The sequence below is a fragment of the Lissotriton vulgaris genome, chromosome 3_1 (assembly GCF_964263255.1).
Source record: "Lissotriton vulgaris chromosome 3_1, aLisVul1.2, whole genome shotgun sequence".
NCBI lineage: Eukaryota > Metazoa > Chordata > Amphibia > Caudata > Salamandridae > Lissotriton > Lissotriton vulgaris.
Window position 1 is genome coordinate 1,214,860,079 of NC_141689.1, and position 25,483 is coordinate 1,214,885,561.

The following is a 25,483-nucleotide window of genomic DNA, read 5'->3' on the forward strand; positions in this document are numbered from 1 at the left end:
ACTCTGTCTTAGATATGTACTTGGTCTCCCCTTACCAACCATTCCGGAAACTGAGATCAGTGAATCAGGAACACTGCTGTGTGTCTAGAATCCACCGGGCTTCTACCAGGGGATGGTAATTTGCAAACTTTAGACCTAAGCTTTTGAATGCCTTACTGCAATTCTTAAGACACTGCACCACCCTGCTACTAATATGCTAGCATCTAAAAACCTGGTTATTCTAACTTCTGCTTGACTCCAGCAGCATCTCTGCCTATGTCTAGCACCGCAAAACCCATTGGCAAGACATGCGTTCTATAAATGGAATTAACCTAACACTAACAGGGGGATGGGGAACCATTTAGAATGTTTAACGCCTAAACATACAATTTATTATGTGATTCAGATGTCTTTGCTCAACGTTATGCCAGTGTATGCTAGTGAGGTGACTGTAGTGCTTGAGTTTGGACGTGCACCATTGAGGGTGTGGTTGCGATTTGGGTACTGTGCTGCATTTCCCGAAAAATAAAACTGCATTCCAAGGTGCTGACTTTTCCTACAATTTTACATACTGAAATCAGAACAGTCCCCCTGAGAGGCAAATACAAACTTGTGAAATATTTGATGAGCATTGCAGCATACTGAGATTACTTTGAAATTGGAGATTAAGGTATATTAGGCCTGAATCACAAAACAAAAACAGAAATGGCACCTTTATTTGGAGTACATTTCCAATTACCATGAAACACACATATCATTCTTAAACTTCACCTAAGTATCTGTGACAGTTACAAATCCCTGGAAGCGGTTTGGAAGTGTTTGTGAATTCATAGCACTCATTTGGCTTATGATTTATCCGTATGTAAATAAACAAGTAGTATATTTGTGCCAAAGTAAATGTAGACAACTATGCATTTGCATGGGGGGCGCTAGGTGGCGCATGACCGCGATGGCTGTGCGTCTTTGAGGCCCCCGCCGAACCGGGCTGAATAACCTTCATAAACCCCATCCTAAATTGCTAAAACGATCCCAAATGCAGACCAAGGAGGAGCGGACAGCCTAACTAGCACATGGATTTAACTACGAGGCTGTAACTGTGTCGGGAACCATTGGAAAGAGCAGCCCGAATAGCGCGTGGGCGGCCCCTGGCTGAGACTGAAAGACTGAGGCAGCGACGGTAGACAGGAAAGCCTGAGGTGTGCTAGGCCTCTGCCATGCTGGGCCTGAGCGCTGGAGCGCCATCGCGGAGGTTGCGGACGGCCCGTAGGAGGCCGCAGGCCTGGAGAAGGAGTGACGGACCATCCCAGCTTGAGCCCCGGAGAGCGAGGGCAGACATTGTGAGTACGGATGGGGCAGCATGAGTGCTGAGGGCCCCCCCGCGCTCGCTGCGCACCGCCAGTGACGCGGCGACCCGGAGCCCGGGAGGGTCGAAGATAGTGCTGGAGACCTGGGGGCCGGTGCATCAGAGCATATCCAGGACTTTTGCCCTCACGTCTTAGAACCTTCTGCTGTGCACCCCCCCTGGTGTAGACAACTGCAAGCCGCCATTTTGACTGGCACAACCGTGAACATTCTGCGAGGCAAGGGCCTGTGGCGGAGGTGGGGAGCCAGCATTGGAGTACCGCGGGACGCGGTGAAGAGGCTGAGGACTAGCCATCTGCAGAGTGAGCTGGCCTAAAGTAGGTGGAGAGCAGCGATAGAAGCGACGCCGAGCTCGGCGGTGGCCGGGCCCCGCATGTTCTACATTTGCGGAGTCATCATCTGCACTTTCCACGCCTGCGGCTGCGAGACAGTTACACGCGGCTCCTGAGTGTAACTCGAGGAGGGAGCTGCAAGACACGTGAACAGTTCTTCTGCACGGCCATGCTACGTTGAGAACTATTAGCGGCCACATTATCTGCACTAGTCACGGAGGTGGGAGCCAACTGATAGATTTGACACTTGCAGAGGACACATTGTTTTGTGGCCTTCCACCCCATCCAGAGACTGTGCCTCCCACAGACGGTGAGGAACCTAAGAGGGAAGTGCAGACAGAATCGAGATTGCGAGCGGCCTGCCCCGTGCACCCTCCCAACTGACCACCATGGGGCGCAACAACGCCAAGCAAGCGAAATTAACGATCGAATCCCGCAGAACAACTGGAGCCCAGTCGGCGAGCCAGGAAGACGTGCTGCCGCCGGATGGGACCGAGGATGACTGGAAAACTCTGCTGTTGGGAATGAAGCAAAGTCTATCCTCCATAGACGCTAAAATTGACACAATGAATGCCAGGATGGATACCGTGGTGAATAAACTCAAACAGCACGACCATAGGATTAAGGAGGCTGAAAGCAGAGTGTCGGAGCTGGAAGATGGAGCAAAGGCAAATAAGGAGCAAGAGCTGCAGATGGATAAACTCCTCAAGATAATCGCGGACAGGAACGAGGATTTAGAGGCCCGCTTGAGGAGGAACAATGTACGCGTCCATGGCCTAGCGGAGTCCACCAACACGGGCCGACTGGAGGATTTTATGGAGAAGTTGATAATAGATCTTTTTGGCAGGGAAGCATTTTCTGGGCACCTAATAATTGAGCAGGCCCATAGATCATTGGCGGCGCGCCCACCGCCGGGAGCACCACCGATGCCAATCATAATGCATTTCCTCAATTACCGGGACAGAGATACGGTGCTGCGCCTGGCACGAGAGAGGCAAACTGTCTGCTACGAGAACACCACACTGACATTCTTTCCTGATTTTACGCAGGCCGTCCAGGAGGCCGGGCGAAAGTTTGCGGCTGCAAAAAAGAAGCTTCAAACACAGGCCATACCATATGCCATGTTATACCCAGCAAAACTGAAGATCACACACCTTGGGAAACAACACTTCTTCAGATCACCGCACCAAGGGGAGGAATATCTCAAGAGAGCTCGGCGGGTGACATCCAGAGGCACAGAGACGTCGAGACGCTCCAGATCCCAATCTCCAATGAGGAAACCTGAATGAAGATGAGGACCCTGTTTATTGTTAATGGACCTAGAGGACATCTGTTCTTGAATTGCTCTGAATTGGTGATGTATGAGAATTGCTAATATTTGTATATAATGGTCGTCCCATGGTAACTGCCCGCCGACTTGGCTGGGCCAGTGGATGGGTTCAATATGGGTGGAAGTGGACACGGAGTGAGCCCCTAGCGACCCTCACACGTGGGCGAACCCCTTTGTTTCCTACTAATTGGGGAAAAGTAACTGATTGATCATTACTGTTAATTTGTTGGGAGGGACCAGGGTATATGCTTGGCATGTTGGGGAAGCCGATGTGGGAGGGGGGAGGGAGGTTTTCTGCGAGAGTGAGAGCTGAAGTTTGTTTCCTTAAAGCGTTGTTGACACATGGAGGTACAGGCAATACCCACACATTTCGGATATGGCAGATACTGTAGGCGGCACGGACAAACTTACAGTTATGACATGGAATATCAGGGGGCTCAACGATCCAGAAAAAAGAGGCAGGTTTTGGGATTCTTAGATAGACACAATGTGGAAGTGGCCATGCTGCAAGAGACGCACCTAGACCCCAGGACAACCCCTCAGTTTGCGGCAAAGTGGGAATCTCACAGATGCTTCGTGTCATATTCGCGATACTCCAGGGGAGTAGCCATACTGATTAAACGAGGAGTGCATTTCCAACTAGGTGGCATGGAGTCCGACCCTGAAGGGAGATATTGCCTAATGTGGGGGAAACTGAATCTGAACGAAATACCTATTGCTCATTATTCAGGCCCCAATACAGATGACACTCACGCCATGCTCCAGCGGTGGGGCAAAATTCATGCGATAAGCACAACATACCTTATTTGGGGGGGGTGACTTCAATAAAGTGGTGAATTCGCAGCTGGATCGCTCACGAGCAGCCCCAGTTCACTACACAGATACACAACGCACACTTAAACATTTATTGGAATCCCACTTCCTGCTATATACGTGGAGGCACACTAACCCTGAGTTACGGGAGGGGACGCATCACTGCGCCGTGCATGGGACCTGGGCTAGACTGGATTACCTACTTGGCTCTATAGGCATGGCACACTGGTCACTAGTAGCGACACACCTGCCCAGGACATATTCCGACCACTCGCCGGTGGTGGTTTCACTCCATGCCCCGGCCGCTCAGTCCCCCTACCTAAGCTGGCGGCTTAACCCTACGCACCTTTATGACTCAGTTTTTAGGACAGAGATGGAGGAAGATATCCAAGCTTTCTTTGAAAAAAACAAGGACTCAGTCTCGAGCTTCACAACGGTGTGGAAAGGCCTTTAAGGTCACTGTGCGCGGTAGGTGTATCTCTAAGGGGGGTGGCATTTTGAGGGACATTCTTAATGAATTACATAAAATAGAGGCAAGCATAAAGGACCTAGACCAACAGATAGCACTGGATCCAGGGAACGGGGAGCTGAAAGCGGAGCTGCGAAGCGAAATGAAAGCATATGAGGCTGAGGCGGACCGAGAATGCAGATTCAGGGGGAAGTATCATTGGGCCAGGATCTATGGCGAGGGGGACAGGCTAGGAAAGGTCCTAGCGAACACGGTCCGGGCGCCCAAATTCTCTAACTATATTGCTGAGGTGCAGGATGACCAAGGCATGGTGCACAGGAACCTCCCGGAACAATTCCAAATATTCCTTGATTACTATGCTAAATTATACTCCTCCCAGAGGGGCTCCCCCTGAATCTGCAACAGTACTTCGGGGAAACTGCACTAGCGTGGCTGGGATATACACAACGTAAGTTCTTAAGCTTGGATTTGGAAATCGACGAGATCACTGAGGCAATCATGCACATGCACGCAGGGAGGGCACCGGGCTCAGATGGACTGCCAGTGGAATTTTACAAGACGTATGTACGCACACTGGCCCCCATACTAAAGAAGGTTTTTTATGAAGCGTTGGAAGAAGGCAGGCTACCCCAAACTATGCGAGAAGTCCACATTGTTTCCTTCTTGAAGCCAGGCAAGCCCCGTCCCAGTGTGAGTCCTACCGACCCGTCGCTACTCAACTGCGATACTAAAATACTAGCAAAGTCTTAGCCACTAGACTTAATTTGATAATGGAACGCCTTATGTTGCCTGTCCAGGCAGGGTTTGTCCCCAACCAGGCCACATCCCACAACCTACGGACCTTGATGGCTGTCCTGCAGGACATTGACCCTAAGTGTTCTGCGGTGGCTGTTTTCTTAGATGCCACTAAGGCATTCGATTCACTGGAGTGGGACTACCTGATGGAGACACTGGCATATATAGGGATACCACCACCATTCCTGGGTTGGGTGCAATTACTATATACACAGCCGAAGGCCACAGTGCTATTGAATGTTACCAGGTCATGGTCCTTCCCATTTCGAGAGGAACCAGACAGTACTGTCCGCTCTCCCCCATATTATTTGCCTTGGCAATTGAGCCGCTTGCGGCAAAATTACATCAGCACCACAAAAACAGTGCCCTGGCCTACCCGAATAGGCAACTCTTGGTCCCGCTTTATGCGGACGACATGACCCTTTATGTAAAAAACCTGCATGACAACCTTAATCGAGTGCTACGCGAGATGACAAAATTTGGCACTCTATCTGGTATACAAATCAATTGGAGTAAGTCAGCAGTCTTCCCGCTAACAGACCACTTTATACAACACCAGCTGGACTACCCATTGGCGTGGGAAGCGGAGGATTTCAAATACTTGGGCATATACGCAACAAGGGACAAAGAAGCGCTGATGTGTACTAATTATGGGAAGGCCGTTGACAAGGTAACAGATGACATAACAAAATGGATGAAACTGCCTCTGTCAGTGGCCGGCCGCATATCACTTCTCAAAATGACCGTACTGCCCGAGTTCCTCTATTTATTTGTGAATATCCCTTACCACCCTGAAAGATTCTGTTTCGACACACTGCGGGTGCAAACAGTTAGACTCATTTGGGGAGGAGGACAGGTGCGACTCGATTTGAAGACGCTCATGCTTCCCTTTCACCAGGGGCGATTTGATGTCCCCAATTTTGAGCAATACTACTATTGTGCACAGGCGCACTTTGCCGCCTATTGGTTTAATCCCCCCCCCCCCCCCCCCCGTTTATGCTGCATCTAGCGGAGGGAGAGAAGTCGGCATGAATGATTATCCTAACTACAGAAATGTTGGCGAACTCTGATGAATGAGTCACGGACTGTATAGAGTACAGTGCGCGGAACAGGAGGTTCCTTAAGTGGAATGTGCTGCTGGGACGAATATGTAGATCACTGTATATTCTGCATAGCTGGCAAGGACTTTGCTGTGAACACATCAATAATGTATGCCTGTAGATGCTGGGGGTGACAGGAGAGCGTTCTAATGGACACAATCGCAAGTTTAGACGTGAAGGGGCACACTCGGGGTAAATGAGAAGATAAATGGAAGTAGAGGGGTGGTGAGAGGGGTCGGAATGAGTGCACTGTAATTTCGATATATGCCATTTATGCCAAATTGTACCGTACCAAATGCTAATAAAGGTTTTGGAAACTTTACACAAAAAAAACTATGCATTTGCATAGTTGCATTTTCGATTTTATTTTGGGTTATCCATAGGTTAAACATTCTTCCCCATGTTAAACATTCTTCCCCATTTAGAAACTAGCTCCCCAAAAGCACTGACATGTTGGGGGTTTCCCTCCACTCTTCTATTTAATTTTAAGTTTGAGTCTTTCTGCAACTGTTTGTGAATAATGATATAAATGTTTCGAGTATTCCCCTTCATTACCCACAACCTCCTCCTTCGAGTAGAATTACTGGTATGCACACACAGTCAACACTTTACTGTGCAAATAGAAATATGCGGAATACCACAAATAACCTTTCTGATGTTAATACAGCTATTTCTGAACCTAAGTTAGACTTAATATACAAACAGTTGTGTATCTGATTTATTATGATGGAATCACATTTTGAATCATAGACTTTCTGTTATTGTGGAAAAAGGCCCCCGGGTGATTTCTTAACTTAGGTTTACTTTGGGTGGTAGTTTAGAAAATGCCCATAAAGTGTTAGCCTTGGGCAGTGTTAATATGTGGCTCTTCATTTAGGGTTGCAGACTTTTGTGTTGAAGAATGAAGGAGCAGCTAAGAAGAGGATCTAATGAATAATACTTCTGTTATAATACCTAATGTGCAGTTTACTTTATTTAGATATTCATGGGTGTGATATACAATGAGTCAATGCATATATGCATTTGCTTGCAAATCTATCCTACTGCTGGGGAACAGTAGCTTTGTGTAGTTTTCACCACTCCAATCGGAAGATAGTTAATGGTAATTATGCCAATTAAAATGTTATTGTGAGCAAAATTGGGTGCAGATGCACATATTCATGGAATGAGTATAGCTTTGAAAAATATTTTTCATTAAAAAGGGTTTATCTGGTGTAGGTTTTTAACCACACCCATACCCCTGCAGTTGTATGCAAATGAAATGACCTTCAACATTATCCTTTCAGGTCTTTGCCAAATATTGGATTTACTGATGTCATTTCCAAAGTAGTTGATAGATACATAACAAGAGGATTTAAAACAATCACAATGCTTGATGAAAATTCACAAATGGTGTCTACTGCACAATGATGAAATTGTTTTTCTTACATAATACAGTACAATGTGCAGTTAACACTTAACAGTAACTACAGACTTGAGTGCATGCATAATGTAGCCAAAGTAATATAGATCAAATACAAAAGCATACTGTAGATATTCAAAACGATTAAAGGAAGACCAAATGGACATACAATTTTGTCCTTAGCAGCAAAGAACAAATCAGGATTTCCATAATTGCAATGTAGAAAATTAAGAATATAGTCAGATGCGCGGACAAATGTTTTTCATCCTTCTCCCCAAACAAGGAATTAGTTCAGAATTTGGCTATCCCTACATTAAACTGAGAGTAAAGGAGCTCTTTTAATCCAAAACAACAAAATGTATCAGCATCGGAACTTCTGTAGAAGTTCTGGATACAAAGTATCATGTATAGCATAAGCCAAACAATCAGAAGACAGGAGAGATTTGTATCTCTTGAAGTTTAAAGGCATGTGTTCTGACTACAAAATAAGTTCACATTTAAGAAATACATAGAAAGATCGAAAAACATATGACCTCACATTATTCCACCTCATTATTTCCATTCTCACGAAGAGTTACAGTGCCTGGTACAACACTCCCATCTTCCAGTCTTCGCTTCTGAAGCGTCCTTGATTTCCTCCCTTGGTCAGATATTAACAACTCGCAGCACTCCCTTGTTCTTCTCATTATATGTAATTGACCCTGGCTATTCTTCCTCGCCTCACTATCTCAAGACACACCGTTATTTCGCTAGCTAAGAATCCATTGGTCTGCACCTGCAAAAGAAAAATATATTGAAAACATCTTTCATGTTCAATGTTACATGCTCTAACTGTAAGCTTAGGGCCCACAGTCACGCTAACTTAGTATGTTACTTGCAAAAGCATATAAATGTAAAACACACATATAATCCTGTAAATACATTTATAGACATAAGATTACTCATACATATGTATCTTCTCACAAGAATATACTTTTAATCATTAGAACAAGAACTGACCGGGTTCTAAGTACAACATCAACTCTCTCATGATTCATTCTTTTCTAACCTTCGGAGAATGCACTGCATTAAATTCATTTTAGTGCAAATCTAGAATGATTTTAGCCTATAGATTAATTGTTGTCGATGGTCTAGCTATTCCTAAAAGAAAAAGGGTTAATGCAGATACACTCATTAGAACACTCAATTACTGCACTTTCTAAACTAGGCTGATTACATTTTACGAATACATGAGGCCAAAAGTACACACTTATATGTGGTCTTATCCATAGGAAAGGATGGAGCAAAATGATGCTACTCCTACCCCCCTTCTGATGGCGATCAAGCAATCACATATAATGATTAGATTCCTATAAGTTGTCAGACTATCAGATTTGACCAATCAAAACCTTGTGGTTTGGATTAAATTTCCATCTAGATTCTTTTAAACCCTTTATGTCATAGTAATACCTACTCTGGTCTTCCTCCAACTTCAACTCCACCTCTGTCTTCTTTCTCTTTGTTTCTTGTCTCCGTTGTTTAACCCACACATACTGTAATCCCTTGAAGATTATGAACAAGATCAGTGCACACAGTACAATAATCACAAAGGGTTTCAAAATAGCACCTAAAAGCCCACTTCCCAAGCTGCCAATCCACTTGTCTATAGCATAAAACCCACTTCCAATGGCTTCCCAAGCACCTTCTGCTTCCAATTATTTTAAATCCTTCGTCAATCCACATCTAATTCTTTCTATATCTCTCCAAATCCTTACTTTCATCTGGAATGTAATTGTGGCATTGCTGAACTTTGAGCATCTGACAGAGTCTGCCTTATTTTGCGAGGAGAAGGTCTAAGGTAAACCAATTCTACAAAACCATGGGCCTTATGGATTCAATCTCTGTATTTACAAGCAATAAAGAGTTTGAAGTACTGGTGGCTAACTTATTCACAATAGAAGACACTTTTCTACATTTTTTATCATTCAAAACTACCCCTACAGACAGAATCATGGCACCAAAAATAACTCTCACTCCGCTGCACTAGTTCTTCTTTTAGACCTTGATTTCTTTTCCCAAATAGGTTCTTTGAAATGTTCGACATGATAAATCATCATAACACTATGCCTAGACATACTGAGAAATCTTCTTTTTCTTCTTGGATACTTGGAAGACCACTTTCTCTTGGCAGAATTATTCTCCCCTCACTTCCCACCTTAGACAACGTTCTTCAACTGCCCTTCTGGGTGCTCTAACACTTGGCCCTTCACCAGGGTCGGAATCAGGTTCTGTGACAATGGCTGGACTTCTTTCTTCTTCTCCAGTTTCCTTATCCAGTACTCTGAGAGCCTCCTCAGGCTGATCAAGTGCAATTTCAGTTGCTGAGTGATCCCCTACATCTTGAGTAACCTGCTCAATATTGTCCTGCAACCAACTCCATCTCTTCTGGGAGAGGCTCTGTTATTTCTTTAAGGGGACACAGAACCCTCCAAGTATGGGCAGCACAAATCCAGTCAGGGAGACCTCCACATTTAACAGCAGTTGTAGTCGCTGGAATGACTTGTTAGAGTCCATGCCACCGAGGATCCAAGCACGACTTCCATATGTGCTACTTCACCAAGACCCAGTCTCAGGGCCAAGGTCATGGCACTGCTCCTGATGTGACAGGACTGTAGCAGCTTCAACCTGGTGAGCCACAGAATGTGTCAAGTCAGCGAGTCCCTTATAGTAGTCCAGTATCATGTCATTTGTGATTCTAACCCATGGATTGGCAGGTACAGCTGGCAATCTTATTGCCCTTCCAATGAGATTCTCATGGGGAGAAAATCATGTTCTATGATCAGGAGTGCTGCAGAAACTCATCAACACAAGCACCAAAGCATCTGGCCATTTCAATGTTGTAGAAGCACACACTTTGGCAAACCTCAATTTCAATGTTCTATTGACATTGACTTGTTCCATCAAGCCTGAAGCCTCAGCAGCACATAACATCTTCGACACTTTGCTATTGAAGTGTGGACCTCGGTCAGATTCCAAAGAAGTCTGAAATCAAAACCTCGGAATAAGCTCCCTTAACAACTGCTTAGCTACAGTGAGAGAATCACAACTGTGTGTAGGACATGCCTCCAATCACCGCGAAAAGATATACACAACAACCAACACATATTTCAACCTATTGCACACAGGCATTTTTATGAAATTCAACAGCATCCTAATAAAAGAACCATAAGACCGCCCTATATGACTCAAAGCCACTGCAGTTCTTTTCCATACATTGTTCTTTTCACACACAGCACATCTGTGGCACAACGCATCAGCCATCAGCCTGAACTTTGGGCTAAACCACCACCAGCCAGAACTTTGGGCTAAACCATGTCTGCGGAAACAATATCACCAGAGAATCTCTCCCTACATGTTTGGGCAGTGGTAATTTCTTGCCACTGGATGTAACAAACTGTTGAGCAACACAGGTCTGCCATCCATTGGAACCCAAATTTCATCTTCATCCCTCTTAACACGACCTACATTAACCCAACTCTGTTGCTCTGACTCAGTCACTTCCTATTGCAGAAGTTTTAACTTCTTCCCAAGTGTCAGCATCTGTAAGCAAAAGGTTGTAATTGGTCTCATCTGTTCCCTCATTGACATACTCTCCGTTGAATGCACAATCATTGTAGGCACAATATTTAGCAAATTCATCGCCATACTTGTTGTAGAGAGTCACATAATCATCTCCCTTGCAATGTGTAGAACATTTCTTGACCGCAACTTGCGGAGGTAACTGCAAGGCTTCCAATAATTTCCTCGCTTGTTCACCATTTCATAAAAGGGATCTTGATGAGGTCATAAATCACTTCTGGGACCATAACTGTTTGAAATCATGAATGACACCAAAGCCATATTGGCTATATATAAATATACTCACTCTCAAATGATCTGAGACGCACCATGCTTTTGTAAGAGCAATCAGTTCGGCCACCTGTGCAGAGACTACTCCTTGTAACCTAGTGGCTTCCACCACTTCTGAAACAGTATAGACTGCATAATCAGCTCTCAAATTTTGTTCATAGCCGCAGAAGCACGACCCAACCACAAACATTATAAATCAGATTCAGGCAGTGGCTCATTCTGAATATCGGGTCTAGGCTTGATGCATGGCTCAGTGACATCAAGACAGTCATGCTCTACTTCATCTTCTTCATTTTCAATGTCTGGGAGAGGCAAAAGAGTAGCAGGGTTTAAGACGGAGCATCTTTTCAATGTAACATTATCTGCTGCCAGTATGATCTGTGCAAAAGAAACAATTGATGGATGGAATGCTGGACAATGCAAACATTCACCCCCAGTCACAAGTATCTGGGTTAAATCCATCATTCTTTTGCTCACCACTCCACCCCAGTTTGGACCCAGCCATATGCAATCAGTCTTGACCCTGTTCCTTGTGGGAACATTCCAGCCAAAACTGCCAAGCCAGGTCCTCCCTGGACCCAAAAGAAGCCTCCTGAGACCTGTTTCAGGGCATCACCCTTCATCAGCCAGGCTAGCTTGAATCCAGTGGTGTGGTGAGCACGGGACCCACGTCTGGGCATACCCTTCCCACTCAGGGTAACATATGCAAAAAAAACAATTGATAGACGGAATGCTGGACAATGCAAACATTCACCCCCAGTCACAAGGATCTGGGTTAAATCCATCATTCTTTTGCTCACCGCACCACCCCAGCCATATGCAAATCAGTGTGGACCCTGTTCCTTGTGGGAACATTCCAGACCGAACTACCAAGCCAGGCCCTCCCTGGACCGGAAACAAGCATCCTGGGACCGGGTCACAGGACATCACCCTTCATCAGCCAGGCTAGCTTGAATCCAGTTGCGTGGTGAGCACGGGACCCACGCCTGGGCATACCCTTCCCACTTAGGGCAGCATTCGCAAAAGAAACAATTGATAGACGGAATGCTGGACAATGCAAACATTCACCCCCAGTCACAAGGATCTGGGTTAAATCCATCATTATTTTGCTCACCACACCACCCTAGTTTGGACCCAGCCGAATTCAAATCAGTCTTGACCCTGTTCCTTATGAGAACAGTCGAGCCCGAACTGCCATCCCAGGTTCTCCCTGGACCAGAAACATGCAAATCAGTCGGTTGTGTGGCATTTTAAGCTGAGAACGCCTAGTTCTAGCTTCAAACACATGCTCACAATCACTCTCTTTTAGGAGTAAGGGATCAATATAACTGTGATCAACATGTATACACAACTTTCCCTAATGCTGCCAATCTAACATCAAAGCTGGCACATTTCCTTTCTCTTGGTGTTTTTTTTGCTTCATCACTTCACTTATGATCCTTTAAACTTGTATCTTCTTCAGTTTGTGACTTCAATTTCCTCTATCTATCCTCAATTAAATTAAAAATGTCTCACCCACTTCTGACATACAAGTCAAATGATATCTATAACCATATGCAGTATCTAATGTTTTTGGTGATATATAATATTTTCCAATAAACTCAGCACCCTGGAAAAAAGGATTTTTATTTAGATGTTTGATAAGAGGAACTTGTGAAAGAACAACATCATAGTTTGAAAAATAACAAGTGAAACTAACCCGTGCACAGAATAAACTGAACAAAAGACCATAGGAAATACCATATGTCAAGGGAATATGGTGATAGGTTATACTGCCTGAAGCCGAAGCAGGTATTTGGGTACAAGCATACCAATCTCTAGCACTTATGATGTCTATGTATTTATAAAGAAACTTAAAATAAACATTTGAAGTATAATCCCCTCTAGACACATCCGGGTGTAACACCTCAACTCCCCACAATCGCTGATCTCTATCTCTAGGATATGATGTAGTAGGGGCCATAGTAGATCTAACTTTTAATGTCTTATATGTGACTCAATATAACCCAGTTAGTACACTCATTAGCACTACAACAACAGCTAATAATATGCCTGTTATGATATGTCTACGCCTAGTAGTATTATTATTAATATTGGTATTGGCTTCAATTTCTACATTGGAATCTAACTCTAGGATGGACTATGGCAGCTGCAGAGTCTACCTTTACAAACAGGAAAGCCAAGGTCCAAACAATATCGAGATATATACAAGGGATAGCTGTAGGAGCTATCCCTTAGGAGACTTCCTTAGCACTACTCCAAGTTCTTCTAAGGGACAACCTTACGCTTCTACAGCTATGTCTCGGGCCTCTGTACTCTTCCTTCTTTCCTACAAATTATACAATGTCTTTGATAATATTCAGTTCAACTTAATTCACTATCAGTCCCAGAATTACATTTTCAAGTCCTCAACTAACACAGGAAACTCACTTGTATCCAAAAAGGGAATTTCAATTACATCCAAAATAAGATGCCTCAATGCACTCAGTTTTGTCAATGTAATTGAAGTTCAAAGATGAGGTCACTATGGAGATTACGTTTCAGTAGTGTCAATTGAATTTTCCCAGTAATCCCAGAATTCCCAGAACTCGTTCTCCCTGCCATTTGTGAGGAAGTATGTCCATTCAGGAAATACGTATTTGCGATACAGTACCTTTGCCATCTTGGATCTTCTTAGTAAAGGCTTTTCATCTCCTTCGCTCAGATATGAAATCTTCTTTTTCTTCTTGGATACTTGGAAGACCACTTTCTCTTGGCAGAATTATTCTCCCCTCACTTCCCACCTTAGTCAACGTTCTTCAACTGCCCTTCTGGGTGCTCTAACACTTGGCCCTTCACCAGGGTCTGAATCAGGTTCTGCGACAATGGCTGGACTTCTTTCTTCTTCTCCAGTTTCCTTATCCAGTACTCTGAGAGCCTCCTCAGGCTGATCAAGTGCAATTTCAGTTGATGATTGATCCACTACAGCTTGAGTAACCTGCTCAATATTGTCCTGCAACCAACTCCAGCTCTTCTGGGAGAGGCTCTGTTATTTCTTTAAGGGGACACAGAACCCTCCAAGTATGGGCAGCACAAATTGAGTCAGGGAGAGCTCCACATTTAACAGCAGTTGTAATCACTAGAATGACTTGTTAGAGTCCATGCCACCGAGGATCCAAACACGACTTCCATATGTGCTACTTCACCAAGACCCAGTCTCAGGGCCAAGGTCATTGCACTGCTACTGATGTGACAGGGCAGTAGCAGCTTCAACCTAGTGAGCCACAGAATGTGTCAAGTCAGCGAGTCCCTTATAGTAGTCCAGTATCATGTCATTTGTGATATTAACCCATGGCATGGCAGGTACAGCTGGCAATCTTATTGCCCTTCCCATGAGATTCTCATGGGGTGAAAATCATGTTCTATGGTCAGGAGTGCTGCAGAAACTCATCAACACAAGCACCAAAGCATCTGGCCATTTCAATGTTGTGGAAGCACACACTTCGGCAAACCTCAATTTCAGTGTTCTATTGACATTGACTTGTTCCATCAAGCCTGAAGCCTCAGCAGCACATAACATCTTCGACACTTCGCTATTGAAGTGTGGACCTCGGTCAGATTCCAAAGAAGTCTGAAATCAAAACCTCGGAATAAGCTCCGTTAACAACTGCTTAGCTACGGTGAGAGAATCACAACTGTGTTTAGGACATGCCTACAATCACCGCAAAAAGATATACACAACAACCAACACGTATTTCAACCTATTTATGAAATTCAACAGCATCCCAATTAAAGAACCATAAGACCGCCCTATATGACTCAAAGTCACTGCAGTTCTTTTCCATGCATTGTTCTTTTCACACACAACACATCTATGGCACAACGCATCAGCCATCAGCCTGAACTTTGGGCTAACCCACCACCAGCCTGAACTTTGGGCTAAACCATGTCTGCTGAAACAATATCACCAGAGAATCTCTCCCTACATGTTTGGGCAGTGGTAATTTCTTGCCACTGGATGTAACAAACTGTTGAGCAACACAGGTCTGCCATCCATTGAAACCCAAATTTCATCTTCATCCCTCTTAACACGACCTACATTACCCCAACTCTGTTGCTCCGATTCTGTCACTTCCTATTGCAGAAGTTTTAACTTCTTCCCAAGTGTCAGCATCTGTAAGCGAAAGGTTGTAATTGGTCTCATCTGTTCCCTCATTGACATACTCTCCATTGAATGTACAAGCATTGTAGGCACAATATTTAGCAAATTCATCGCCATACCTGTTGCCGAGAGTCACATAATCATCTCCCTTGCAATGGTAGAACATTTCTTGACCGCAACTTGCGGAGGTAACTGCAAGGCTTCCAATAAGTTCCTCGCTTGTTCACCATTTCATAAAAGGGATCTTGATGAGGTCATAAATCACTTCTGGGACCATAAATGTTTGAAATCATGAATGACATCAAAGCCATATTGGCTATGCATAAATATAAACACTCTCAAATTATCTGAGAAGCACAATGCTTTTGTAAGAGCAATCAGTTCGGCCACCTGTGCAGAGACTACTCCTTGTAACCTAGTGGCTTCCACCACTTCTGAAACAGTATAGACTGCATAAGCAGCTCTCAAAGTTCGTTCATAGCCGCAGAAGCACGACCCAACCACAAACATTATAAATCAGATTCAGGCAGTGGCTCATTCTGAATATCGGGTCTAGGCTTGATGCATGGCTCAGTGACATCAAGACAGTCATGCTCCACTTCATCTTCTTCATTTTCAAAGTCTGGGAGAGGCAACAGAGTAGCAGGGTTTAAGACAGAGCATCTTTTCAACGTAACATTATCTGCCGCCAGTATGATCTGCGCAAAAGAAACAATTGATGGATGGAATGCTGGACAATGCAAACATTTACCCCCAGTCACAAGTATTTGGGTTAAATCCATCATTCTTTTGCTCACCACTCCAGTTTGGACCCAGCCATATGCAATCAGTCTTGACCCTGTTCCTTGTGGGAACATTCCAGCCCAAACTGCCAAGCCAGGTCCTCCCTGGACCGGAAAGAAGCCTCCTGGGACCGGTTTCAGGGCATCACCCTTCATCAGCCAGGCTAGCTTGAATCCAGTGGTGTGGTGAGCACGGGACCCACGTCTGGGCATACCCTTCCCACTCATGGTGACATATGCAAAAGAAACAATTGATAGACGGAATGCTGGACAATGCAAACATTCACCCCCAGTCACAAGGATATGGGTTAAATCCATCATTCTTTTGCTCACCACACCACCCCAGCCATATGCAAATCAGTCTGGACCATGTTCCTTATGGGAACATTCCAGACCAAACTACCAAGCCAGACCCTCCCTGGACCGGAAACAAGCATCCTGGGACCGGGTCACAGGACATCACCCTTCATCAGCCAGGCTAGCTTGAATCCAGTTGTGTGGTGAGCACGGGACCCACGCCTGGGCATACCCTTCCCACTTAGGGCAACATACGCAAAAGAAACAATTGATAGACGGAATGCTGGGCAATGCAAACATTCACCCCCAGTCACAAGGATCTGGGTTAAATCCAGCATTATTTTGCTCACCACACCACCCTAGTTTGGACCCAGCCAAATTCAAATCAGTCTTGACCCTGTTCCTTATGAGAACAGTCCAGCCCGAACTGCCAAGTCAGGTTCTCCCTGGACCGGAAACATGCAAATCAGTCTGTTGTGTAGCGTTTTAAGCTCCGAGTGAATTTTCCCAATTCATGCCCTTATATAGGTACAATTCACATTGCCCTTATATAGGCATAGAAATCAAGCCCTTATTTAGGCATAACCCATGCTACCCAAATACAGGCATGGGTACTTCCACTCGTACCAAACGTCACAACGATTTCTTGGAAAACCTGCTTAAGCAGTTAGGGAACTTCACATTGCTTGAATATTGATTTGTCCAAGAACTCAGTTACTTTACAAAGAACAACTATTCCTTAGGGGTTCTTTCCTGAAGTTCATATGCCCTACTTTACATCAAACTATGCCATTCTTAAACACGTTGAAGGTATAAATATACCTTTACTTGCTCTAGCAAGATACGGTGGGTCGGAGCAGTTTGAAGACCTACTTGCCCGACTCAGCTCGCTACAGCAAATGCAGAAGGAAGCCGACTCTCCAGCTGATGCACTGATCAGGAAGCTGCCTTTCCCCTGCCGAGAATCCAGCTCCAGTCTATCTGGCTCCCCTTGCGGGGTGTTGGGAAGTCGAGTCCCGAGACAGAGATACCAGACCTCCTTCGTTCTAACAAGGTATGGAGCTGATAAGAACCTAGAGAAACCTTTAGTAGATTCTTGGCAAGAACTAAACCTATGCTACACAATACTTACTTCTTCCCTCATACTAGACTTAGGTTAGGTACATTGGGGTAGGCATATTATAGAAGCACCAGTTGAGTATTTTAGTCAATGTTATTTATGTATGTATTTTTATATGGCTTAGAAACCATACAATGCTCTTACAGTATTATTTTATAATACTTTTCTCGCTGTACGCATTATACTTTGTAGTCTGCATAACATTTGTAGCAGTTCACTTCTCTTGCATGAGAAAGAAGACTGTTCAATAAACTCTTTTATTGAAAATACCTGTCTCTCTATTTCTCTGCAACTCTGTAGAAATGAGCCATGCACGATTGACTGAGTGAAATACTTATCTATTGTTTCCGCGACTCTGGGAGATATATTCTTATTCTTGGGAAACAAAGTTGTCATGTTTCTGCGGTTGTCAGAAACAAATCCCTTCTTGTGTATTCGAGAACGTTTCTAGCAACCTCTAAGTTAGCTGGCACACACACAATTAAGTCTAGTATATTTGATAGAGACCTAGTTGACCTCAGTCCTACGTCAAATCTATAGAATATATTATTCCAATGCGCAGAACCTACTGGGAATATATGAAATACACTACAAGTCTTGACCCTGTTCCTTGTGGGAACAGTCCAGCCCGAACTGCCAAGCCAGGTTTTCCCTGGACCCGAAACAAGCATCCTGGGACCGGTTGCAGGGCTTCACCCTCCATAAACTAGGCTAGTTGAATCCTGTGGTATGGTGAGCATAGGACCCACATCTGGTTATACCTTTCCTACTCAGGGCGACATAAGCAAAAGAAACAATTGATGGACGGAATGCTGGACAATGTAAACATTCACCCCCAGTCACAAGTATCTGGGTAAAATCCATAATTCTTTTGCTCACCACACCACCCTAGTTTTGACCCAGCCATATATCTGGTCATACCACCTTAGATGGATATGTCCTCATCCTGGTTAACAAAATCTCAACAGAGTGTGGAACATACACAGTTAAGGGATGACCCATCACTATTCTCTTGCACCTTTCGATGCGGATACTTGTTGCCGTCACTGCTTTAAGATAACCAGGCAGTGCTGTGGCCATTTAATCTAACGTGGCTGAAAAATAGCCTACTGGCCTTTAAGTTCCCCCATGTTTCTGCATCAACCCTGAAAGAGCCCAACCCTTATGTTCACGGCAAAAGAGTGAAAAAGGTTTGTTTTAATCAGGCATTCCTGACGCCGAAACGCGACAGAGGCTTTCTCTCAATTCCAGAAATGCAACCAAGCAATTTTTGTCCCAAGGCACCGGATATGACACATCGTTGTGTTTAAGCCTCAGTGAGGACTAGCCCACTAGGGAAAAGTTAAGCATCCACTGGTGACAGTAGCCCGCCATTCCCAAGAACATTCTTATTTCCCTTTGAGTCATCGGTACATTCATTTGCATGATTATTTTTTTTTCTATTGCAACAACTTTCTTGCACCTTTCTCAATGTGATGACTAAGATATACAACCCCTTTCAAACAGTACTGCAACTTGTTTGGGTACACCTTATGTCCATTCTTAGCCAAGTCCTTTGACATAGTATTAGCATGAACATTGCAAGACTCTTGCGTATTTGACACATTCATCAAATCATCAATGCTATGCCCCAGCATGGAATGTTGAGGCATAACTAAAGACTCCAGATTATTTTAAAGAATTAAAGAATCTGATTAAAAATAAACATAGTCTCAGTATACTCTTGTTGAACTCGGATCCATGCCAAAACATGACTGCCGAACCGAAATGCAAAAAAGAAACTGACTTTCTTCATGCAATGGTATAGAGAAGTACGCCTGACACATATCAATGATAGTAAACCACTCAGCCTTGTATGAAATTTGAAATACTATTACAGCAGGATTCGGTACGACAGGACAACTAGGAATCCCAATATTATTTATTTTTCAAAGGTCCTGCACTATGCAGTACTTACACCTAGGCTTCTGCAGGCTTTAATGGGTGAGTTACATGGACTTCCTTTTATTTCTTTAAATATACCTTGCTGGATCCTTGTCTCAATTACCAGAGTGATTCAAGCAACTGTTTCAGGAATCAAAATTGTTTTGTGAAGGTCTAAGGTAGTCTGCATTTGTTTTAATATGAATTTGAGCAGGTTCAACTCCTTTAATATAGCCTTAAAGCCCGCCGTAATCGGCTATACCGGCTATTAATGGCCCGCTCCTGCGTTAAAGGCCCAAGGTGAAGGCGAGGGACTTTAACAAGGGATCGGGACTTTATTAACCGGTATAGCCCTGCTATAAAGGACTACAAGGCTATTAGAACATCCTGCCACTAGAGAGCAGACTTTCTAACAAATGAAACAAAGACCTCTCAAAGCTTAAGGGGATTTAAATGCCCTCGAGCTTTGAGAGGCTTTTGTAAAACATTGGAATGTTGCTCTGCGGGTCTTTCCCGGCCCGTAGAAGCATGGAACACTCCATTGTCTACAATGAAGCTCCCAACATTCCAATGTTCTAATAAGCCATATGTCCTTTCCAGTGAAATCCCAAACCACAGGTCTCACTAAGTCACTGAGGTCCAAAGGTAAATTTTCTATAGTTATCATTGGATGGATTCCAACAGTCAAATTTTTAGCTACCAAATTAAAGGCAACGTCTTGACCTTGTGTCTGTAATTCTATACCTTTCAGGGTGCAATAAATAGTGCAATGCAATTTGCACAACAAATCACGTCCTAACAAGTTCACAACACTGGAATCACAAAGTATAAATTGGTGATTATCCTCAAAACTCCCTATTCTTACAGGTACTTCTTCAGAAATTGGATTTCTCATGTGTAGATTTACAACGCCTACAACTTGGATAGTCTTACCTGAGACGGGTAGGTTTGGAACTTCTGCTGTTCTTACAGTAGAAAGAGTAGCACCAGTGTCAACCAATAATATAACATCATCCCCATTTACCACACCATCTGCATATGGGCCACTCTGGTCTACTTCAAAGACTGCACAAAGTACGCAATCCTCCTTCACCTTCAGGCACCATCACTCAAATTGATCGATGCCTCTTATTCCATTAATTTCAAACAAGGGAAATTGCTGATATGAATTTACATTCTGTCCTATTTTCTGAGTCATATTTGGGACCTTATGTGTAGAAGATCTAGGATCACCTGTAGCCTGCCGTGGCATTGGGGGTTGGGGAATCTGTTTCACTGGAGCTTGTGATCCAGTAAAACGATGTGATCTCGGTCTGGGTGCATTCTGCTGTTGCATAGAATTATTCTCAAGTGTACCAGTCCCTGTGTCAGAACCGCTGGTCATGTAGAGCCAGAGATTAGTTCAGCCTGCTCTATGACAAGCACCTGTTGGCAAAGGAAAATGAGAAAACCTACCTGGACGGAATTGCTGCAAGCGCGGAATTCCAAGATGACCCCCGCAGCCATTTCAGGTTACAGTCTAGTGTTTGGAGAAAACGTCGGCCCGAGTCTGATGTGACGCGCGCGCTCCTCTGTGACTGCGCACTTCACTGAGGCAAATTCCCAGTACACACCTAGAAATCAGAGTTCCAGTGTAAATACAGTTTAACAGTTCAAAACGTTGGGAAGTCGTCCGGTTTTCCGCCCTATACCTTCGTCGGGAGTAGTTAGAGCTATAACTCCTTTTGGCATTCATAGAAACACGAGAAAAATACAAAAAAAAACACGAAGAAGTTGAGCTTCGCTCCTTACCTTCGAGCAGTCTTCATTTCCAGTCAGCAGCTTCAACTCGGAGTTCCTGATCCCACAGCGCCACCTAAGGGACAAGAATAAGAAGACAAAAGCTAAGTGTAAATGATACATAGAAATGTCGAGTGAAAAGCAAGATGTGAATAAGGAAATTGTAAATAGTTAAATAGCAAAAATATAGCGTACCTGTGTTAGTGACTAAGGCTTGACCTGTAAGGATAAGAAGGTACAAAGGACAAAAGGAATGTTATTGTACCACACCAAACATTATTAGAAAATAAATAGTTCAATATTAAAACTATACTTATCAGAGGAGAGAAGAAATAGAGGTAGGAGCAGAACTAAAAGACCTCTAGTGGAAATATATAAAACACATGTAACACAGAATTAGGTAGGTTGATAGCATTCAAAGATAATAGTAAATAGGTTAAAGTTTGGAGTGATACTAACCAATTACGCTACATTGCAGATGTAGAAATTTCCTGACCTGAGACAAGTAAACCTACATCAGGAGATAGAAGATAGGCAGGTTACAAGAGGACCGAGGGTAGGTTAACAGAGAAAGAAAAGTCAATAGAAAAGGTACAGAGTAGGAAGAATAGGGCGTTGATTAATTGTTATATGTTAGTCTCCTTAGGTTTCTTCAGCAAGTTGGTCGCACATGGATTGACAGAAGAACCAGACAGGGAACCTGAAGGTCCAGGACCAGTCTCTTCTTTGTTCTTTGGTATTTTATCCAATTCCCCATTCCCCCTTTTGGGGTTAATTAGGGTCATGATTTGATTCTGACTCTGAGGAATCCTGCAGAGGGAGTCTTCTGTTCCCGTGCAAGTATTTTGAAGAACAGTTATTGGTAAGCAAGGTTGGGTTCTGACACCCTATAACCTGACTAAAACAACATTCATGCTTCCAATGCTCGAACCTGTTACAATAGTGACATAGATTTGACTTCTTCAATGTAGCCACATCAATCCTAGTGCTCAAATCTGTAGGAGCACCTCCTCCTCTAACTTGTGCCTGAAATCCACCTCCACCCTGCATTGCTGGAGTTAACTGTGGGTATACACCTTGCATCAGATGGGTATTTCCATTGTATAGTAATTTTTTTTATTCACCACTGTGTAGCCTTCATCTGCGCTAATATCAGTTTCTCCTTCAACTTTTTCTGCCTCATCTCAATTTCATCGTTACAGTATTTAGCATACTGTAGACGAGTGCCGTGCACACCACTTTTAGCCTTTTTCTCCTTTTAACCAGATTTTTCCATTGTGCATCAATATGCGTGCTCACTGGATATGGTGATCTGCCCTTTTATCACGTGGGGTTAAACAACATTCGTATTGGAGCAAAGCTTCACTCCAAATCCAGGGGCACTGCTAGGTCACATATTCAATGTTTTTTTGCATTTCTATTGCCATACGAGTTAATCCAAATCAATCCAAGTACTCCAAAAATATTTTGATTGCATTCCAATTTATTAAGATCTTTCCACACGTAATTCGTATTTGTGTTTTATACAAGCTTTTCATGCCATGGATATGCAAATCCATGCCTTTTTCCCGTCACGTCGGATAAACGTCAAACATCCTCAATCGGTAGTGATTATGTTACCCAATGCATTTCAGGCTCAAAAATAACCCTTCCTCAGGGGTTCAGTATAAAATAAAAAAAACGTGGCTGTTAACATTTAACTGTTTAGAAAACACACAAGTATTTAGAGCACAAAGGAAAACGACACCTATTTGGTGTGTTTAGAAAGCCCTCACTCACCGACCTGGTCGGTGACATGCTTCATCATTGGACCCCACTGGGAGTGACCGAATGTCACCCCAGTGTGCTACAACGCCAGATTTACTGCGGAGCGGGTAATGTGAAGTTGTCTTAACTAAGTGATGGACTATGTGAGAATAAGTGAAAAGAGTGACGTGGTGAGTTAAAAATGCCTTTCTTGTATCAAAAATTTATTTAATGGCTGATCAAAAGAGACATATTAAAAATGTGTTGGTAAACTAGACCAACTAAATTGAATGGTCTGTTTCCAATAAGTTTAAGTGATGGTCAACATGTTTCTGCCAATGTTGGTGTAATTAACCTGGCATTCGTCAGGACCTAAAGTGAATAAACCCCGGCGGTATGGACAAGCTAAGGCCCACCCTACCAAGGGTCGTGAAAGTTAAAAAGTCGTCTGAAAAAGTGAAAATGGAAAGGGGGCCACACAAATAAAAATATCGGTGGTAAGAACCCCTACTTGTCTCTGGATTAGAGACACCAAAAATTAAAATGCACCTGTGAAGGCAAACGACACATACAAACATAAAGAGACAAACAAACAATTAGTTTTTTGCTCTTGAGTTTGGAAGTAACAAAATTAATAACTAGTGCTCATACGGACCGGTAAATACACATATCAATAACCTATCTGTAAGGTTAAGTGACACCGCCTGCAGGTGTGTGCTGAGCTGCGTCCAAGACAGCAGTTAGGTGTAATGCCGATCAGTTCAAAATGCCCGTGTCGGTGGGCAATGCAAGTCTCCCACCGGGGCGGGTGTATGGGTCAATGTGCCAGAGAGGGGCAGAGGAATAAGTGACACTATGGGGAAAGGGCAATCCTTAGTCGTAAGCCCTAAGACAACGCGGAGCGCATTGTGTGTGTCTCAGGCGTATCAATAGGCCAAAGGCCGGTGAACCCTCTACCCCGCAATGACAATAATGCGAAGGTTCTCACTTGAAAGGTGAGAGAATATGACCACATAGACTGTGGGAGGGGGATGATGGCGTATTTGGCACATCCTGCAGGAAAACGAACAAGGGAACAAACTGTCAAAGAAGCCGTAAGAAGTACTTAGCTGGTAGAGGTAATGCAGACCCAAAAGCACTCACGCCCACGACGCCAGGCACCCGTGCGTAAACCTGCACGTTCCCTCAGAACCGGGTCTCGACGATAGGGACCCGGTACACAAGGGCGGAAAAAGTAGTGTGAGCAGGGCGAGTGCGTGGTGGGCGTGGCTACGTCGCGCTAGCGTGGTGTATGCCAATGGGAGTGGGCGCTGAGGTAAACAGTGCCGTGTCACTGTTAGGAAACTAGAGCACAGACACGCTTACTTAGAAAGAGGATAACTTTAATTGTATCTTTTAGGTAAACAAACCGACACACAAGAAGCGTGGTCGGCAGGTGGTAAAAAAGGGGGACATCCTCAAAAGAACGAGAAAGAGATGTGCTCAGATCGCTGTGCACTTGCGATCTTGGTGTAGATTCCAGTTAGGATATCTGGAAGATAATCACAATAGTGACCCACATTGTGGAGTTATGGGTCAGATGGTCGGCCCAATAGTCATCTCGAAGAGCTTTAGGGAGACAAGGCAAAAGGTGGTCCATTGTATGAGGCTTTGTTCAGAGGGACCGATGGAATAAAAAACACCATATTATGCTGAAGGGCAACAGAGGTGTGTGTAGATGAGCAAAAGGGGAAGGCTATCTACTCCAAAAGGAAGTGCCAAAGTATAGGCTACCTTAATTAACATGGGTTAGATATAGGAGTCCCTATTGCAGAATGCAGAGTTCCATGACATAGGAGGAACCCTATATTGGTCAGGGGATAAAACGTAACTGGTTACTTGAGGATTGAGGCCCATGGTATATCATCATTAACCTCTTCAGTGCTCATGACAAGGTCAACTCGTCATGGGTTTTACCTGGGCTGTGCTTATGACGAGTTGACCTTGTCATGAACAATGGGAATTGTCATAATGCAGCACCGGACGGGAAAACCCCTTAGCACCCAAGGTGTTAAGGCCATTGAGATGAGGACCTCTGTTCCTTCTCGAAGAGTCTCTCTGCAATGTTAGTGCCCTCATTGAGTTGCTCTATGATCACCCACCTCAAATCATTGGTGGTGTGATTGGCTTGTAAAAAGTGGTCACTCATTTAAGTGGTGGCTTTCCGACATCTGATGTTGCTCCTA